This window comes from Ammospiza caudacuta, chromosome 1 (assembly GCF_027887145.1).
Source record: "Ammospiza caudacuta isolate bAmmCau1 chromosome 1, bAmmCau1.pri, whole genome shotgun sequence".
Taxonomy (NCBI): Eukaryota; Metazoa; Chordata; class Aves; order Passeriformes; family Passerellidae; genus Ammospiza; species Ammospiza caudacuta.
This window is the reverse complement of record NC_080593.1, coordinates 89,392,968-89,413,328: the sequence shown is the minus strand read 5'-3', so window position 1 is coordinate 89,413,328 and position 20,361 is coordinate 89,392,968. Positions and strand designations below refer to the sequence as shown.

The following is a 20,361-nucleotide window of genomic DNA, read 5'->3' as shown; positions in this document are numbered from 1 at the left end:
AGAAAATTAGCATAGTACCATGTTGCTTCTCCTGTGCAGCTATATTAAATATATATGCTGGGTTCATTTAAATAGGATTAATTTAAATATGCTTTTCATGGTTAATTGCTAAATGTAAAACATTTGCAAATTTTAGACAAAACAAAAATTATTTGACACTTCTTTCCTATGAATCATACTTTTTGATTAAAAAAGATATGTCCTGGAGTGGGGAAATACTGTTATAGGTGAATGAAAAAAATTTATAGGAGTTCCAGCAATATGTCTCCAACTTTCATAATTTATAGTCATTATATATTACTAATAAGAGGAAATTTTGAGTGGCCATAAGGAGCAGTAAAGGAAGACTATGCCAAAATGATAATTTGAGTTGAACACTTGTCAGTAACAGAAAGGCCAATATTCATGTAAATACATATTCAGTATACTACTGATCAGATAATCAAGTAGATATAAAAATGATTACTCAATTTTTTTTATGCACCTACATGCAAATTTTCCAGCTATGTGTTTAAATGTATTGAAGTTTAAAAGCCTGAATTGATTGTACTTTCACTATTTCCCTTAGAAATACTTTTTTGCAGCCTGGTACAACTTTCACTGATTAGGTTTAAGTGCAACATTGTAGGTATACCCCCAGCTTCAATTTTTTCCGGCGCCCTTCCACTCTGTTTAACTAATATTTCACGATACACATTTCATGAATCAGCACATGACTTGCTTCATACATGCTTGTAAGTAAATGCAAGCACTTTCAAAAATGTCAGCCAAAGTGTGGGAGGAGGATAATACCCATGAAGGCTGTGCAAGCACATAAATTACTTTGGCCAGACAATTTACTGTCTAACTGCTGGGAACATTCTCTGGCTGTGTGTATTCACACTCGCAGTCTGTATTCATTTAAACTGGTGTTTTGTGGTAATGAGAACATACTCTAAGCCACTTAGGATTTTATTTTTTTAAAGTTCACAATTGGTTTATGTTTTTAAATGCCTTGTGAACTTGAGATAAGGACAGTGGTTAGAACTGTAGTGTCTCTGGAAGTGGAGAGAAGTTTATTCTGTGCTTGCATATGCAGATCTACCTATAAGGCAGAGTAACCACAGCTCAGATTGCCAAATATTTTTCTTATAGAGATTCTGCTTTTGTTGCAACTGTGTCAGAATGTAATTATTTAGGATGAAGTTTCACATCATGAGTTTCTACCTCTGGCTGAACTGATCATAATTTTGCCTTCTCAAGAAGAATTACGATAAGGAATTGCTAATATAAAACAATCACACAAACTCCCTAATTGTAACCAATTTTTGAGAAGCTTTAGCATGTTCATGATTCTGACAGCAAGGAGTCTTTTGTTGACAAGAAGTAACTCCTCCTAAATTTGGCTGATTAATTTCTGAAAATCTGTGTGTGCAGATATTTTATGGAGTCATAGAAGAGTTCGGGTTGGAAAGGACCTTAAAGATCTGGTTCCAACCACCCTGCCATGGGCAGGGACTCCTTCCACTAGACCAGGTGGCTCAGAGATCCCCTCACCCTGCCCTTTAACATGTCTTGGGATAGAGCACTGACAGCTTTTTACAGCTGCACACTTTTCCTCAAATCACTACTGGCTAACCTAACTGCAGAATTTGTCTATATTAAAAGTAACACTACTCACAGGTTTTTTCCTCATCTGGTTTTAACCTGATCCCTGGCCAGGGAGCTGCTCCAACTGCACTCAGAGATGTTTGTTACTGTGACAACACTTATGGGCGATGCTGAGGAAGTTAGTTACTCCAGCTGGACTTCTTTCCTCTGATCAGTAATTGAGTTTTGAGGGGGTTTTTTGTGTTGTTTTTTTGGTTTTTTTTTTTTTTTTTCTGAGTAAAATGACCAGAGGTTCAGGTTGTGATTTCTTTTTATTTAAAGAAGTGCTCAGAGATATGGATAAACACATTCAGAAATTTAGTTGAAAAACTGTGTCTTAGATGTCTTCAGCTGGGTACTTAAGAGTATGAAAACAGACATCCAGTCTGTAGGGATTAACATGTCCAGTGAATGGAAGATGATCCTGCAAAAAGAGAGTTTGTTTGTGTAATTACAGAAAATAACAATGCCTCAGCCATAAAAGGTGAAAATAACAGACACAACTTTTATCCTGTTGTTTTTATGGGGTTTGTTTGTCTGGGTTTTTTTCTGAGAGGAGTAGTGGTTTTTCTTTTTAACTTGAGGTTGGTATTCTCATGGAATTAGTATCTTGTCCACATTTTTGATTGTGTGATGGGAAAACAAATTTACACTAAATTAATTAATATTTATCAAATTTAGCACAATTTTAACAAGTAGGTGATGAGTAGAGGATTCAGAAGTGTTTGCTATAAGCTGATACCACATTTTGAGGGACAAATCATCTCTTGGTGAGAGACACTGCTTCTATGGTATCCTGTGTGTGGCAATCCTAGGTATTAAATTACTTTTTCTCTTCCATGGTCTTAATAATATAGGATTCTCTACCTTTCCATAAAGTCAAGGAATTTGGGAAAGTGCTTTCCAAGAACAGAATTTTTGAGCTGAAAGTAATTGTGTGCAATAGAATCTGTAGTCTGTTCCAATTAAATCTACAACTCCCAATCAAAAGTGGGGGTTACTCTTCTTCACTGGCATGACTGGTAGCACCTGATGAAATAAGTAGTAGTTTTTACTCAGGGGAAGACTGGGATTACATATTTCCTTCAAGGCTCAGCAGTAGAATTTCTGATGCTTGTAATGAAAGAGTTTTCTGCTGCACAGATTTGGACCTGAGTCCAGGAACTGCAGCACTAAATCAAAAGCCTGATAGACTCGTATTTCATCTCTAAAGTCATCAGGTCCTGACTGTGATTAATTGCAATGGATAGGCTCTCATGCCTCTGAATTGATGCTCTTACAGAACTACATGGGACTATGTGAAGGGCAAGATGCAGTAACCTTCAATATGGGGAGCAGCAGCATGGCCCTTGGTGGTGTGTTCACTTTGTGTATTTGTTATGTAGCACCGTTTTCCTGCACTCTCTCTAAAAGAAAAGATGATGACTATTGCTTGCAAAGTACTTTGGAAAATGCTGAGTATCAGTTCAAAGAATATTTAACTTCCTTCCATGGAACACAAAGCATTATATGGGTCTAATCCTCATTTATTGAGTAGCAGAGGTTCTGGTGGAAACACAGTGACCTAATGGGCTGATTTGGGAAGGCAATGCCAATGTTTTTTAACACTTTTATTTTTCCAGAGTTAAATAAGCTCACACTCTGGAGTAATGTTATAGAATTAACAAGTGAACTAATTCTCATTCTGAATCTCAGAAACAGTTAAATAGAATGAAGTCTCAATATTGCATTAAGGTTTAAATGCATGGAACATTAAGTTTGTGCACCTTTAATAAATGACTGGAGATTAGATTATTAGATGGTTTCCTCAAGCATTTGGGAAAGAACACTTTTCAGGGTAGATATTAGTGAACACGAGCATGAGACAGAACCATTCAGAGAAGGCTGTAGGAAATCTGCAAAATCCTATGAATCAGCTGTGCTGAGTAGCAGTGAGCATTGTACCTGGTGGGAAAATCTGTGACACAGCTATGCTCCTCCCAGTACTCAAATTCAGATAGGCAGTACTGTGTAGACATGCTCAAACTGGCTCCTGTTCTGCCTTCACCCGAGCTGCTGCCTTCATGTCACTTTCCCCAAACTAGCCAAGAACGTGGCATCCCAAGAAATGGTTCTCTAGAAGGGCAGTACAGATAAGAAGATGGCAAGAGCTAAGTTGCATTTCGGAATACCCCATCTCTGCAGCAGACATATCTGTACTGCATACTTGCAGCACAGAGGTCCCTGAACTAAGCTTGGAAAGGCAATATGGAATTTGAAACAATACAGCCATGTCAAAGAATTGTCTGATAAACTTTTCTTGGGCTTGTCTCCGGGGGCTTTTTCTGGGCGTGGGTGTCTTGCAGGGAGCTTCTGGTTCATCGGCTCACTCTCTCCCTGCTCCCACCCCTGCATTTGAGTTAACAGAGAGGGATGAAGGCAGGGACCAAAACAGATCAGGAGAGCATCATAACACTTTCACACAGTTTTGGAGGGTTTTTCTGAATACTTTAAGCAGACTGTTTCATTGATCTTATGTACATTCGCATTAGCAGAAGGGCACAAGGACCAAGCACCAGGAAATTCCTTTAAAACAGGAGAAAGCATGCCACGGGATTGCTCGCCCATTGAAGTCCTCAGCTTCAGTTAATTAGCGCCGCAGGAAGGCTCAGCTAATTAGCACGGGTGTAGAGTTGCCCTGACCCAGTTGCTCTGCTCGTAGGACCTGAGCTGATCCCTCGGCACGGCGCTGCAGAGCGCGGTGCCCGGCGGGGAGCAGGGGCGCGGGGGAAGCGGGAGGCACCGCACGCATCCCGAGCCTTGGCCAGCCTCGCCGGCGGCCAGACCTGCCCTCCTCCCGTGCGGGGAGGCCATGGGGCGGGCTGTGCCACCAACTGCGGGCTCTGGGGACACTTCACTCTGGGGACACTTCGCACCTCCTGTGACGGCCCCGTTGTTCCCCAGGCCATGGCACGAGGCACAGCCGGTTCCTCGTCCCCTGGCAGGGTCCGACAGCCGGCCGTGTGGTACGAGCTCGTGTCAGCCTCTGGAGCCGGCCACCAGAGCTCCTCGTGCCGCACTGCCAGCGGGCACAGCCCGGGAGGAGCTGTGGGCACGGCGGGACCCGAGAGGGACCGCGGCCGTGCGGGAGCAGGTGGCGGCGGGGCAGTCCCCGCCAGCCCTGCTGTGGGGCGGGAAGGGAGGCGAGAGAACAGCCCCAGCCCAGCCATCCGCTGTGACACCGCTCCGGTTCCCCTGAGGGAACGGCGGAAAGCCCCGAAGCGCTCCGAGCGGAGCCGAGGCAGAGAGCAGCGGCGGGACGGGCGGGGGCCAGGGCCGGGCGTGGGCCTGGGCCGCTCCCTCCGCTAGGGGGCGGGCGCGGGCGGCGGGCGCTCCTCAGCGCCCCGCCCCGCCCGGCCGCGCCCCGCCCGGCCAGCCCAGGCGCAGGAGCCGGAGCCGGCGGCGGGATCGGGATCGGCTCCGTGGTGCCGCGCTCCGCACCTGCTCTTCTCGGTCCGCACGGTGGCGGCGGCCGCGACGGCCGTGACGGCCTTCTGCGCCCCCTGGGGCAGCGGGGCGGCGGCGGCGGCGCGGGGCGGCGCGGCAGGTACCGGGCAGGGCGGCGGGAGCGGCGCGGGGCGCGGGGAAAGTTGGCGCCGCCGGGGCGCCTCCGGGAGGCGGGGGCGGCGGTGCCGCCGGGGCCGCCCCCGCACCTCCCTCCTCCTCCTCCCGCACCTCGGCGGCGCGGCGGAGTGCCCGGGCGGGCGGCTGGCCCGCGCCGCGCTTGGCTGTCCGCCGGCCCCGCGGGGGCGAGCGCTGCTCCCGGCGCCTGGCGCGGGGGAGAGCGAGCGGGAAGGTGCGCGGCTGTGCCGGGCTGGGTGTCAGCCCGTCGCCCGCCGAGCCGAGTCGAGCCGTGCCCTCGGGGGGCGGCGCTGCTCCGCTCCGCGCTGTCCCTCCGTTTTCTGTTCCGCTCCGCGCCTTGTGTGCTTAGCGCCGGGCACGGGGGAGGGCGCGGGGAAGGTCCCGTCCCCGGGCTCCCCTGCTCTCGCCTTTGCTGCCTGTTAATATAGGGCGAGTTTGGCTCCTTCTCTATTCCCGGCTTTTCCCCCCCAAATCGTTGGCAGAGCACCGGACTTGAGAGTATTGTCGAGCCCCGAGTGCCTCGGGCGTGTTCAGAAGACGGGAGCGCTGCGGGCGCAGAGCGGCCCTGCCCCTGCCCCATGGGTCTGCCGGGGCATCAGAGCCCCAAAGCCCGGAGATGCAGCACCACAGACTAGTTAGCAGCAGCTCCCCCGCCACGAAGGCTGCCGGGGCTCCACAGCGGATACTTTTCAGCGTTTTGGGTGCTGACTTGCCCTGTAGAGATGCAAAAATATCCAGTATATCTGTAATATATTTAAGATACATATAATATGTTCATATATGTCAAGTGTGACAACTATTTGCCTCACTCGTGTTATGGAACAGATGCAACAGTGGTAAAATAGGATGCCTCTTTTAATATAAAATTCTCATTCATCTTGCAGCAGTTCTTGTTTCCTCTCTTGAATGAACTTATCTGAACTAATTAGTCAGTCTCTCCTTCTGTTGCTCCTTGCTTTCCTCTCTTTCAAAGATGCAATTGGGATTTTTTCTCTGCTGCGATGGTCGCTTCTCTTGTGGCACTCTTCAGCCTGTCACAAATTGCTACTGCCATAATAACTATGTAACAAAGCAGAACAAGTTATTTCTTAAATGCTATTAAATATTGGTATTGCTACTCTGTTACGCACAAACTGTCTTTATAGTAGAAATGCATATATTACTGAAGGATTAATTTTGCACAGTGTTGCATTGAAGGATTATTTATGTGAATGTAGATGTGTAGGATACTTACTTAGCTTTGGAGGGCAGTTGCATTTTCACTTTTTTTTAAACGAAATTTTTCTGAAACTAGTTGTACAAGAAGCAAGTTGTCCCTATTACCTGAGTGGGTTTGATCATAAGGGAAAGAGTCAGCAATCAGAGCTATGGGGAAGAACAGTCTCCTCGGTTACCATCTCTAGAAAGGCTTGCTCACCAGTGCAATACAAATGCTAAATTTTTATGATGGTGAAGTTCTCTGGCACTGTCCTGTGGCAAAAGTGTCTTGATAGGCTGGGGACAAATACCTAATACATTTTTGTTTTCTAGTTCATAAGAAAAAAATGTAATACTCCACATAGTTCTTAAGTACACTTAACATAACAGCTCATTTGAAGGATCAACTTGTGATGATAAGATTAATTTTGTTTCATTAAACACTCTAATATTGCTAGCAGTGGATTCCTGGAAGAACTCTTAACACTTGTCATCTCTCTCTCTGACTTAATAAGCATTTCTAATGTTCCCATATGAACTTTTTGCATCTTCTAAGACCGGGACAGTTCATTATTTTAGGACATAAATTTGAGTGATATCACAGTGACATGTTGTACTTTACAGTACTTAACTCTTTACCTTCATGCTTCCAAAATACTTTCAGTACAAAATAAGATGCTGATAAAGCTATAGTTAAGTGATATGCTATTAAATTGCAAAGCTCCATGACTGCTTCTCAATTCATCATTTTGTATTATTGGTGTAATATGCTTAAAGCAGTAGACAGAAGCAACAAAAAAGTAGTAACAAAAAAGCCAGTGGTAGTATCATCATCTTCTTGAATATGTTCATTGCTTACCAGGTGGTAAACCATCTTTTCATCCATTCCAGGAGTCTAAAATATCAGCTGATTTCTAAAGATCTTGGGTGGACTGTTTTTTTAGCAGTCAGTATTATAGCAGAGACAGTTGTGCATAGTTTTCTAAGCTGTGACCTACTTTTTACACTGATGGGTAAATGATAGCTTTACATAGACACTGGAGGAGTAACCTTACATAGGTACAACACCAGAAGTCTTGTGCACAGAAGTCATTAATGTTAGATTCTCCAAAGTGGACTAAATATCAGTACAGTGAGCAGTTCTTCTGTTGTGTCACTTCATTCACAAGTATATATTTGCCGTGCTGGCATCTATACGTAGGGTATTTGTTCATTAAAACTCAACCAGTTAAAAGTAAAATGTAGCTTAGTGGTGATGAGCACCACAGTTACCAGTCTCATTGTTTTAAATGTGGTAAATATTCATTGTAAGTTTTGTGGAAACCTTGTGGTGTGGGTTTGGTTTCAGTTGTTGGGGGTTCTTTTGTTTGTTTGTTTTTTGACTGGGAAGCACATTCCCTAATCTTCATAAAACTATGAACTTGAGAACTGATGTCTGTCAGAGGCAACACTGTGCTCATCTACTGGAAAGTTCACTCAGGAAAATCAGAGAGCAACATTTTTCAGCTGTTTTCTCAAAAAAGTATATTAAGCAAAAAATATTTATTTTGCTTCCCACTTGTATTTGTTGGTGTTTGTAGCATTGGTTTCCCTTCTGGCTACCTGTGTGTAGCAGCACAGTGTACATTTTGTTCCATGGTGTTGAGTGCATGATGTTAGTCAGCAGGGGAGGGGAGGTTTGGTACAACACTGATGAGAAGCCATAGCTCTGGCACTTTAGCCCCTGATGGAAGCATCCCATACCTTGGACTGGAGCATGGGATGGTTCACTTGAATCAGTCAAGTAACTCTGAACTGGGGTCATCTCTTAAGAGAGAGACAGAGTTTAGGCAACTTAATCCAGCAAAGGGAAGTGTCAGTGTTAACTAGAAATGCTCTGCCTGCAGTTTTGTCTTGGAGTTGGATGCTTTTCATGATCTGTAGTGTTTTCCTCTTCTCAAAGCCTAGAAGTCAGAAGGTGTATGTGGGCTTTCTTCATGACAAGTGGGAATTTATGGGAGGTAAATTATTCTTCTGTCAAGGTGTTTACTAAGGAGAAAGAGCAGGCACACAAGCCTGGAGTGGTGTAACAGATGTGCTGCAAGTTTCATCCTGACATACCTTGAGATAGTTGATTCTAATCTGTCCATACCCTATGATACCATTGCCTTCAGTCAGCATGCACTGAACCTCACTGAGTAGTTCTAATTTCTATTATTAGCATTGTAATATGAAACTCAGTCATGTGCCCACTATGCGACTTTGGGTTCCTTCTCTTTCTTCTTTTCATACCCTGGCATTCATGAAATGCTACAAAATCAGATACTATAGAAAACATTGTCTGATAGCTTGCTTTATAAAGCTTATTTTTGGCCTTAATTTTTCTTCCTATTGTCTTACAGCATTCACAATCTTGAAGAGCCTTCTCCTGGCAGAAAACACTGATACTTCATACATAATTTGATTGCTTGGGTTGTGCTGAGATCTGGTCCATGCTGAAGTCGGGTCATGTCTGTCTGCTAGATTTTGGTTTAGATTTCCAAACATTACACATGAGTAATGGTAACAAAGGGTTCCTATCTTCTGGGTCAAGAGGAATCAAGAGAGACTTGAAAACCTTGTAGGTTCTTGATGCACTGCTGTACTGTTGCTCACCTGGTGAGTCTCACATGCTCTTGGCTTACAAGTAAGAGATGTCCCAAAATATGGGCTCTAGACATACATTTGGAATACAGATTATCCTAATGGCCTCTATTTGAAATGAAAATCATTAGGAGTGGTCTTGTCTGATGTATCTCTCTGACTAACTTCCCTCTGTTAAACTTCTGCAAATGTCTCTTCAATGTGAAGATTACAGAACATTAGACAGGTAATGCAGTTTTACAAATAAAACAGAAATCCCAGAAGCAGTGTGCATGCTATGAGCATATGTTAATCTGTCATATTGGCTGTAATTTCATCACTTCCCTCTCTTGGCAAGTTTGGGTTTGATACAAGCACAGCAACATATGTTAGGGGGGGAGAGAGTGTCCTAAGCTTTGAATTATGACTAAAAACACTTCTGAGGAAACTGTGGTTTTCAGAATTTGGACCTGAGAGCAACTCTTCAAGATAAGTGATCTCAATCCCTTTTTTGGCAGGAGGAGTATTAGGCTTTCTAAAAGGTGTTTTGCCAAAAATGAAATTGTTCTTTTCCGTGCATCACAAAGTTGAAATACAGCCAAGCTAATAAGTTGCATGCTTGTTTGTATTGACCAATTCAGTGAGTATGTTTCAAGAGGCAAGGTAGTAACCCTTATCACAGCCACCTACTCTATCATCTTTGTCAACAGCCAGATTTTATCTTACTAATTCAAGCTGGTGGCTGGTGCACTCTGAAATTGGTTAGGTAATTGCTCTCAATCAATACTGTGTTACTAAGGTAGTAACTTACCAACCACAGGTTCAGTCACTAGTTTTGTTTTTGGAACTCTCCCACTAATGTAAATTGGTGTGCTCATAGAAATTCATTAAAAGTGAAGAAAAAGTAAGTCTTCAATTCAAACCCTCAATTCAAATGTGTGGTATCTTAGTGAGAAGTAAAGTTTTACAAGGAGTTCAAGAGAGTTTTAATAATTCAAGGTGAAAATAAAATCAGTTTTTAAGTTCTCTGCAAGGAGAAGAAAACTGGGTGTACAGAAAGTGATTCCAACTCTTTGTTCTTCTATTGCAATGTATTATAAAAATAATTGTGTACTCTTTCTTTCAGTTCACATAACTGTTCGAACAAGATAAAATATTTAATGTATGATGTTAAGGTGGACAGTACAAAATATGCTTCACTTCAATATTTTCTGAAGAAGAAGTAATGCTAAAATTTGTGTGAAATCATAAAATGCTTCAGCCTTTGTAGCTGGCAAATACAGTTGCAGTGTTTTGGAGGTAGCTGTAATTTTGGTGATTCTGACAGGTGCCAGTAGTGCTAACCAAGGCTTGTGCCTCAACAATATGGTTTAAAGGTCAAATTAAATGTGCACGTGCACAAAGTAAAGCTACCTTTTAAGGTTTTGTGTAGTAAGATGCAAAAAGCCTCTTTTCAAGTAATTTATTATTTATTCTGATCCAGGCTTTTTTCTTCTCTTAGCCTGAGCAAGACTTTAAAAAATAGTTCTAGAGAAGGAGCAGCTGAAATCAACAGTGAAGTATTTCACTACTAAGTCAAATGCTGTTTTATTTGCACTTTGAAGTATGAAAGTAGTTATGATTTGACATCTTGTTCATTGATTTCCTGCTATCCTCTCCCTCCACCCCCAGAGAGATTTTAATCTGGTGTGTGCAGTGTTATGGAAAGCCAGCAGTTCATAACAGCAAGCTGTGATGAGTAACCATGGCTATTTCCCTAGCAAGTTATGTGATAGAGTTACGCTCTCTGGAATGACGCATTTTTATGAATCAAAGCTGGGAGCCTGAACTGTGACTGGAATACATGTGGGATTTCCTACTGTAGTGTTGTTCCTGCGCTGTTTGCCTGCAGTTCTGTGGCCATGGATCCTCTTGTTCAACATGGGCTGTTCCCCAGGGATTGGCCCAAGTGTGTAGAGGTCTGATCTCCGCAGTTTCACTCACTTTTGGTGGTTTTTTCTTTTAAACTTAAGGTTTTTGTTCCATGTATGTACAGTAGTATTCTGTTTCTACATCTGTGTCAGTCTAAATGCTTTTCATAACTTTTTGTGATTTGGGTTTTTTTTTTTTTTTTTGCATATTCTTACGTAGATGGGGAGGTACTGTGCTTCTGGAACTATAATGGTGTAGATAGAGGCACAGCTTTTGATTGAGGCAGATGTGAATGTGTACCTGGAGTTCAGGACATGCAAGTATTAATTTTTTTTTGCTATGGTTTCAATGCTAGTGGTTTGGAAGAAAGTATCTTCTTGACTGTGTTGTTGATATTCTAGCTAGCACACTAAGAGCCTGTAGTTACAGTAGATTGTACTTTGGTCAAGTTGAAGGTCAGCTAGCACATGTTAAAGTACAGCTTGCCTTATCTTTACATTGTTCTTTCAGAATATGTGAGTCCATGTTTACTGTAGGAAAGAAAGGCGTCTTTGAACAACCCAGTGAGCACAAGCTGTCCTTATTGGGTTTCAGAGGTTGTTGTAGGATTAGATCATTTCTAGTTTTTGCACATGCTTCTAGCCATATATATCTATATATCTATATCTGTATATCAGTAAAGATGTATTAAAGCACTTTGGAAACATGTTTAAAAACATTTGTCTAATATCCTGGCCAACAGGGTGCATAAAGTTCATAGTTATGGTATAGTTCAAGCTTTTATGATGTCCTTGGCTTCTTAGTTTTGTGTTCAGTGTGTCAGTGGATTGTGTTGATTATCAAAAGACTTTAAGGAGATAAAATTATTGCACTCTGATAGTTTCTTCTTTCACATAGAATTGCCTGGACTACTGCTATTTGATTAATGTTTACACCCTTTCATATGCCTAACTCAATTTTTAGTCTTTATTCTCTCCATTTGTGAATCAGTGCAGTTGTTTATTAGAACAATCCTTCTATTAATAATAGTGTAAACTAAACCTGGTTGCCATTTTAGTATCTGTTCTGCCCATTGCCACTTCCATCTATGACATTTTTAGATGCCTAAAAAAGATGTCACAGTTTTCACTTGATGGTGGTAACTCATTGTTGAGCTTGACTTTGGGTAGAGCATAAGCCTCTCTAAAAATTGTCTTTTGCATTATTCTATTAATAATTAGTTTGAAAAGAGATTATGTCTTTTGATAATATTTTTACAGAAAGACCTTATTGTTTTAATGATCATAAACCTTTCTATCTTCACAGCATGATTTTGTAAATATAGTTTATTTAGTATGATGCCTGAAAAGGTTGCTAAGAATTTAGCTAAGCATGAGTACTTAGTTAAAAAACTTAAGTTTTCCATGTATTTAGTAAAACAATTTTAAAAATGCAATAGTAGAACAAGACAACATATGCTACTTGGAGAGCTGTGCAGCATTTGATGGCTGTACCATAGAAGGTTGCAAACCAGTGATAAAAATCCAATACTTGTTTATAACCTAGAGTTGTGGAGAACAGTTTGGGGTGGAATCAGTGCTTTCTGGTTTACTCCAAAATTATAAGCAATTTGAGGTATCACTGAGAAAATTCAGATGTGCAAATATTAGGGAACTCCTAATTTGTCAAAATGCTTGTGATACTATACTTTGTGTATATAAAATTAACAGGTTTTAGTAAGACTGCACATAGGTGTAGGGTTTTACATTTGCAGCCACAATGGAGGTTTCTCCTTCTTGCTTTCAGATTGGTTCAACGTTAGCAACAGTTTTTCTTTGAAGTAGTTGCCAGAAAATTTAATAAGTGAAGGAAATTTTTGTGAGACCACACCATTCAGGGAGCACTAGAAATCAAGAAACCAGAAATCCCTAACATATTTTAGAACTCCCCAGAATACTCTTGTAGTAAAGCAGCTGTCCTAATAGTAGCTTTCTATTCATTAAGTTCAATTTTTTTGAAGTTTATTCTCCAGCTTTGGTTACTGTGCTTCCTATTCATATTGTAAATGCACATCTGGAGAAAAGGTGCCTATTTTAAGGAAGCTGGTGATTTGGCACTTGGCAGCTGATAAGGCTCCAGGATTAAGGGAAGCACAGTGGCTCTTGGTAACTAGGAAGTGATTCAGTGTTTGATAGTGGGAAAAGCTGTGGGTTGTGTCTTTTGTGGTTTTTGGAGATTTTTTGTCTTATACCTGTTTTGAACAGATAGCGCTTTATTATTTTTCAGATAAATATTTAATCTTTCAATTCATTCATGTGATACTTGGTGCTTTTGACCAGAGGTACCAAATAACTGATGTATCATGTTAAGTGTCCTATTGCTGTTCAATTACAAAGCCTGAACTGGCCAACAGCATTCTGCATATATCAGGTAGTATCTCCCTGGAATGAATTGGGAACATCATACCTTTTTTGGAGCAGATTGCATGGGGTTGCAGCCTCACAGTTAGTTCTCCTTGTCACTATGAACAGAAGAATTACACGGTTGTTTAAAATTATGCAGTTGCTTAAAATCAGTGCTAAACTGGTAAACCCTGTTTATTATATGTTAGTATTATATTAGCTTTAGATCCTGATATTTGCTTTAGATCCTGATATTGGCTTTAGATCCTGAGATAGCAGGACATTTGATTTTACTGTGTGTCATTCATCTAACTATACTTGATTTCTAACTAAATTTATGTGACTTGTGAGCTGTCAGAGGTCTTGTGGTAATCAAACAGTAATGCAGTGGAATATGAGGTTGGGCATATTCAGAATTAGCAAAATTTTCTTCACCAAGTGAATTAGCAAGCTTTGGAACAGGCTGTCCAGGGAAGTGGTGGAGTCACCATCCCTGGGGATATTTAAAAGGCATGTAGATGTGGCACTTAGGGAAATGGATGGGTGGTGTCAGTGCTAGGCTAATGGCTGGACTTGATGATCCTAGAGATCTTTTCCAGCCTAAGTGATTGTATGATTCTGGTGAAGGTAATGGATCACTCAAATAATTTCTTCTTATTTGCGTTGACTTCTTGGTTCTGAAAACACAATATAAATAATGTTTCTTCAAAACAACCCTCCATCTTCTTGGAGCAAAAGGATTGCAGAGGAGTTGTGGTTGTTTTATACAGGAAACCAACCTTTCTCATGATGTGTTACCCATTTTCTTTTCTTTAGCTTACAAAGGAGGATTCTAACTCTTTATTAAAAGAAGTTTTGAAGGATAATATGCTCTGAAAACAGAATTTTCAGATATTAATTAATATCATCTTAAAACCAAGCCTCCAGAATCTGTAATATTGTGTCTAAAGTTAGCTCTGTCACCAAGTACTCTAAGGAGCAAGTGATTTTGTTGCTATTGTCAGATACAGCCTCGGTTACTTGATAACCAGCGTGTGCTACGTTGGACTGACGTGGAGTAGAGTTGTGTTGTGTACTATGGTCATCCTTATTTAGTTTTGCTTTTATTTGCTGATTACCCAGGAAGTATAAAAACTGGCTTAAAATTTCCCTTTAGGATGTCAAAGTAATCTGCCAAAGACAATTACAAGCTGTGTTAACTGGGTATGAAGGAAATAAATCTTCATGTTGCTTAGTCTTGCAAGTGTCCAGCACTGTGTCTTCATTATCACCTCATTTACCAAAGGCAAAAGTAGATTTTTTTTGGCCTATGTTTGTCCCTCTGCCTTCTGTCCCTCAGACATTTATGAACACATTAGTGTAACCACCAAACATGGTCTGTCTCCTCCATTGCTTATCATCATAGAATCATTGAATGGTTTGGGTTGGAAGCGACCTTAAAGGTCATCAAATTCCAACCTCTGTGTTGTGTGCAGGGACGCCTTTCACTGGAACAGGTTGCCCAAATCCCCATCCAACCTGGCCTTGAACACTTTTATAGATGAGGCATCCACTGCCTCATCATCCCCACAGGAAGGAATTTTGTCCTAATACCTAACCTGAATCTACTCTCTCCTAGTTTGAAGGCATTCCCCCTTGTCCTGCCACTATGTTCATGTAAAAGACTCCCTCTCTTCTTATAGTCCCCCTTTAGGGACTAGAAGGCATAGTTTATTTAATTAAGTAAAATTATTTCTAATGTGAAGGTACTATGCTTATTCTTACAACTTTTTTTACAGAAGTAGACAGGAGACCTAATGTTGTGGAAGCTCTGAAGAAAGTGTTGCTGTAGGTGTCACCTCAGTTGTGTAGATGGTCACAGCACTGCAGGAGTCCTGTGTCTGTCAGTGGTCCTCAGCTGCCACGTGCCAGCACTGAGAGCTGTGAAATGGCCTCTCTTGCTTAGAGACTGCTCACAGCATTCCTTGAAGCATGTTTGCTTTTCTTTTCTGGCAGTGTGGAGAAAAACTGGCTTTACAACCATCTGCATGTTATAGGCAAAGTTGAACTTTTAACATGGGTAATAGAAAAGCCTGTTTTACTGGATTGATTAGAGGCACCTTCAAGGCAATCAGCAAATGTACCTCTTGCCAACAGATAAGGTTAGACAGCATGAGGAGCCTGGCTTTATTAATGTCCTTTTCCATTCATAGGGATCCCTTTTGGCAGTTGATGTGTGACAAGTAAATGAGGTACAGGTTTGTGTTTCTTCATACACTTAACTCTGATGTGCTGTCAGGTGACCTCAAGCAAGATTGGGTCAAATAAACACTCCACTCCTGAGTTTTGCCGTTTAAAAAGCGTGCTGGTTGTCCATCCCTGCACCTGTAATGCTCGATCCTCTTGGTTTCAACACATTTTATATGTGTAATGTCTTACAGACCTCAAGCTGTGAACTACATCAAGAGCTTACTGCCTGCCCTAGGGCTGTGAAAGGCTCTGCAGATGTCTGTGTTGCTCTGCCCACAGGGCAGAGAGTGAGCAGCTGCTTGATTTATGTTCAGTCACTACCTGCACGGGTGCTCTCTGCATCCTCTGTCTGATGGCTGGGCAGGACTGGCAGTATGGAGGAATGTGTGGGACTCGCAAAGGCCTGGGGTCTGGGAGAAGAGGGGAAGGGCTCAGGCTTGGGGAGCTGGCACCTTGGAACCCTAAGAGATGAGAGCATTCATAGCTGCATGCTCAGAGGCATCTGGGAATGCCTATATGACCCTCTTAGGATAGTGGATTGTGCCAGAGGTACTCACCAAAAGGGATCACTGATATATTATCAAGTTATTTAGTAAAAATTATAGGACTTGACCAATTACATCTATTATAAATCTCTAGTTACTTAAATATTCTGCAGACAATAAATTCTATTATTCTGCCTTATTTGCAGGGTGCTTATGTTTACTGTTTTCTTCATTTTTGGTGTTTTTTTTTTTTTTAATTAGATGCCTGTATATAAGGGGAAAAAATATTTGCTTTGAGAACTATGTAACTCTGGGAATAGATTATGTAGAGAAGTACTGAAATCTTCCTTGCTGGAAGTATTCATGGTTTGACCTGATGGGACCTTGGAAAATCTATTTTAAAGCCCTACTTTCAAGAACAGTTAGATCAGATGATCTCCAGAGGTCCCTTTCAACCTAGATTTTTCTATGATTCTGTGATCTGGGTCATGTATAGCCATGTTTTTCCAAGATATTTGTGGTAGTATAATGGAAATTACATTAATCATGTTAAAATAAAGGATATTTATTATTATATATACATTATATATAATGTAATATAATGTAATATATATAATGATATAATCTATAATATATGATCTATTATATATAATTATATAATATTAATAATATTATATAAAATATTAATATTTTATATATATATATATTGTATACATTAATCTTGTTAAAATAAAGGAAAATGTGAGAAATCAGTCTGCCAATGCAATATCGTTGCCAGTATGCAATGATAAACTTACTAAAAGAATTTTCATTGTTGTTCTATATTAGAGAAATAGGTATAATGGTGATAGTTATTTTTACTTATATGAGAGCAGAAAGAGCTCTTATGGAGATTGCATCCTGTAAGGAGTTTGCTTGACACACACCATGCTACTTGAGTAGTGTTTAACAACCTAGTTTCAAACCTAATCAGAAAGCGTTTGACTAATAATAACAAATACTTTCTACCCCCCTTTGTTATTGGTTTTATGTAAATTATGAATGCCTGAATGAAGGTTTTATGGCTGATGGCATGTTGTCTATGTATATGTATATATATGAAAATAACATATATATTGATATGTTTGTTGCAGAACAAATTGAACATGTTAAGACAAGCTTATAAATGGTGGAGCTATATTTGTTTCAAAACACTTTGAAGTAAACATATCCAGTTTGTGGTTGGTTTCTGGACATTTTTGTTGGTGGATTTCTTTTTTTAATTTTTCTGTCTGTTTTTCAAATTGGCCAGGTGTAGTGGTTGGCCTTCTTGGTGTCTTTTTGGTTTTGTCCCAGCCATTCATTGTAGAAATTGTTACAAAGTCAATGTAATCTATTGGCATTCCCTGTATGACATTTCAAATTAGCCTTTCAAATTTTGCCAAGGTAATTCTGCTGTCTGCTGGTTCAGGAAATAGTCCTGAGGTCTGTGGAGATGTCTGTGCATATACTATGTAAAATTTGTACAGGAGACCTAAAAATTTAGACCTGGCTTTCAGAGTGGAACTTAAGGATCTCTTACTGGAGATAACAAAATCCTGTAAGCTACTTCATGGGAAAGTATACTTAAATATTCAAAACCTTTTATGTTAACCTGTGACTGATTTGCTTGTAAAATTAGGTGCAGGGACTACTTGGTTTAGTTATGATTTCGTTTGAGTATATTTAGCAAGTTTTAAATGCTGTTTCCAGTGCTTAACTTTGCAATAGAAGAGGAGTACATATATATACTGATATACTTAACAAGCCTGTTTTATAATGACTCATCAGGTTCTTTTTTAACTTTTTTATTTCTTTTCATTAGCTAGTAAAATTATTTCAAGCAGGGAGAAAAACAGTTACAAGGTCAGCATTTCTCAAAATGAAAACTTTGTATTTTTTTTTACCTGGTGTTGCTAATGATTTATTCTTTTCTTTGTTGCTTGTTTAAAATGATTTGATATCATATTTTCTTTGCATTTAGATCAGCCCTACTTTTTTTGTTTTCCTGGCACCTAACCACTTTAGGACCTGCTCTTGAAGTGGGCAGAAAGGTGTTTGCATTGTGCTTGCTTTTCAGAAGAGATGTTTGATGTAGAAGTTTTTATTCTTTCGTGACTCCTTAGCATAATTGCATCCATCACAGACCATGTTCGAACCAGAGCGCTGCTCCAGGCTCTGGTGTGCTGTCACCTTTCTCTGGATAGCTAGATTTATAATTAACTACTGTTTGCACAATTAAAAATATTATAATTTAGGTGACAGGGCAGGGAAGGGGGGAGAAGATCTTCAAACAGATTAGTCCTAGAACAGAGGGGTTGGTGGTTTTGAACGCCTGTGCCCACTGTGCCGGGGCAGGGGCTTTCCCTGGAGTTTGTTCCAGGCGAGAGCAGGTGCTGCACTGGCTCTGGGAACAGCCCCATCTCCGGGCGGGCTCTGGGAGCCTCCTGCCCAGCCCTGGTTAATGAGTAGCTTGGATCTCCGTGTTCCCAGCGTGGGGCTGCTTAATGGTGTCCCTGCAGCAGGGTGTGCTGGGCTGGGGACCTGCAGCCACGCTTTTGGGGGCGGCAGTGGGCCCAGCACAGCCAGGCTTCTCTTCCAAGCTCAGTTTTCAGGCCTCTTTTGGAGGTTTGCAAGGCTGAAAACCAGAGGAAAGTAGCCATCTAAATCTGCATTTTTGAATTTTTTAATCCTTTCTTTACTGCATTTGTAATGGCAGTTGTATTACTGAATTTTGTAGGTTTGATAACACTTTGTAGTAGCTGAACTTCTAAATTTATCAAAAATTCTACAGCCTCCTAAGGTTTTATTTTTACTTCAACTACCCTGATATTCTGTTCTTTTTGCTCTCCAAGTTTGATTAATTGATCAAAATAATTTTGGTTTTTTTCTGAAGCAAATTGCAGTATAAATCCTCTAATTCCACCTACATGAGTAAGAATGTACATTTCTTTTTTACAAGCTTAGTACACTACAGTGCTTGTCTAATTTTGTACATCTTTAATAATGTTGCCAGTTTTTCCTTTCATGATTTAATATTGGCCATTGAGCAAAAGGTTCTTAGAGATAAGAAGGTGATAGTTTGCTAAACTGTTGCATACTGAAAGCTTGAGGTAGAAGAAAGTAATTAGTGCAGTCTGTGGTGATGGTTGTAGTAATACCACCAGAAAGAGTTGTCATCCTTGTTCTTCTGAGGTTTTCATTTCCCTCTCCTTCTGGAGATATTAATAAGGTGGACCTGAGGAGTTGGTCTTGAAGCATTAAACGTGAATGATGGCAAAATATTTGTGGCAGATCAAACCTTCATCTGTAAAACAAGATGTTAAGACCTGTGTTTAAGTGTAGTAGTACATGTCTGTCACAGAAGTTAAGGTGTATATGTGGTCACTGTTAGCTGTCTGTACACAAATAATTTGAGTCATGATGGAGAAAAAGGTGACAAATTCAGTAGTAAGAGAATGTCAGATAGTTGAATGGGATGCATCTGACTTCTCACCCAACTGTGCAGATAACATTTCTTGAGACTGGCTGGGACTAAAATGGGGTGCTTTCAAGGAAGCACTTCAGACTCAGCATGAAATCATGCTATCTAGCATTTATGAAGGGAAACCCACAAAAGATACTGAAACTTCAATGGACATTTTAAAAACCAAGCAACCATGACCTCCCAAAAAAACCCCAAACCAAAAAAATGCCCCAAACACCATATTTTATTTCACAATAATCAATGGTTTAACCTCTCTCCCTTTTTTTTTAAGGGTGGTAGTAGGAATTTGGACAAATCCTTAATACTTTTTTTTTTTTTTTTTTTTTTTTTTTTGCCTGGCACTGATCTAGTTCTTCAGGAGCCAACTTCATTCATTTTTTTAAAGATGCCAGGTAATTCCCCTTCACTGTCTTATCTAATTTCTTCTTCTTCCAACCTCTGCATGGTTGTTATACCTGTGTTACCATTTGCTTTGTTCATTATGCTTTTATTCATCCAGCACTTGATTTTATGCCTGGTCTTCTGCTTATTCTACTTGAAACCCCTTATATTCTTCAGAGCCTGCACTAGTTCCTGATTCAATTAGTCTTATCAGTCCTGATTTATTTTTATGTTTGAACTCATCTGATATAATGCTTTTGAAATTTATGGAAAAGGGAGCTCTTTCTTCATGAATATGATAAGAAATAAAGCAGGAGGCATTCCCTTCTTGCTTTTTCCTCAAGGTTTTGAAGTGCTTCCCAGCCAGAGCTCTGCTATGAAGATCTCTTAGAGCTCCCTTCCTAACATGCTGCTGTGATTC

At 40.7% G+C, this 20,361-nt stretch overlaps 1 protein-coding gene across 4 annotated transcripts in view; it reads left to right on the top strand.

The window, feature by feature from the left end:
- The window catches only part of PTPN3 (protein tyrosine phosphatase non-receptor type 3), a 158,928-nt gene that overhangs the window by 34,389 nt on the left and 104,178 nt on the right, over nt 1–20,361 (top strand). The window contains exon 1 of one of the 4 annotated variants that reach the window (XM_058824274.1): nt 5,070–5,215. The exons of the other annotated variants lie outside the window; for them this stretch is intronic. The gene's annotated coding sequence lies outside the window, so the exon portion shown is untranslated. Of the gene's footprint in view, nt 1–5,069; nt 5,216–20,361 lie in introns of those variants that run through there. 4 annotated transcript variants of the gene reach the window in all.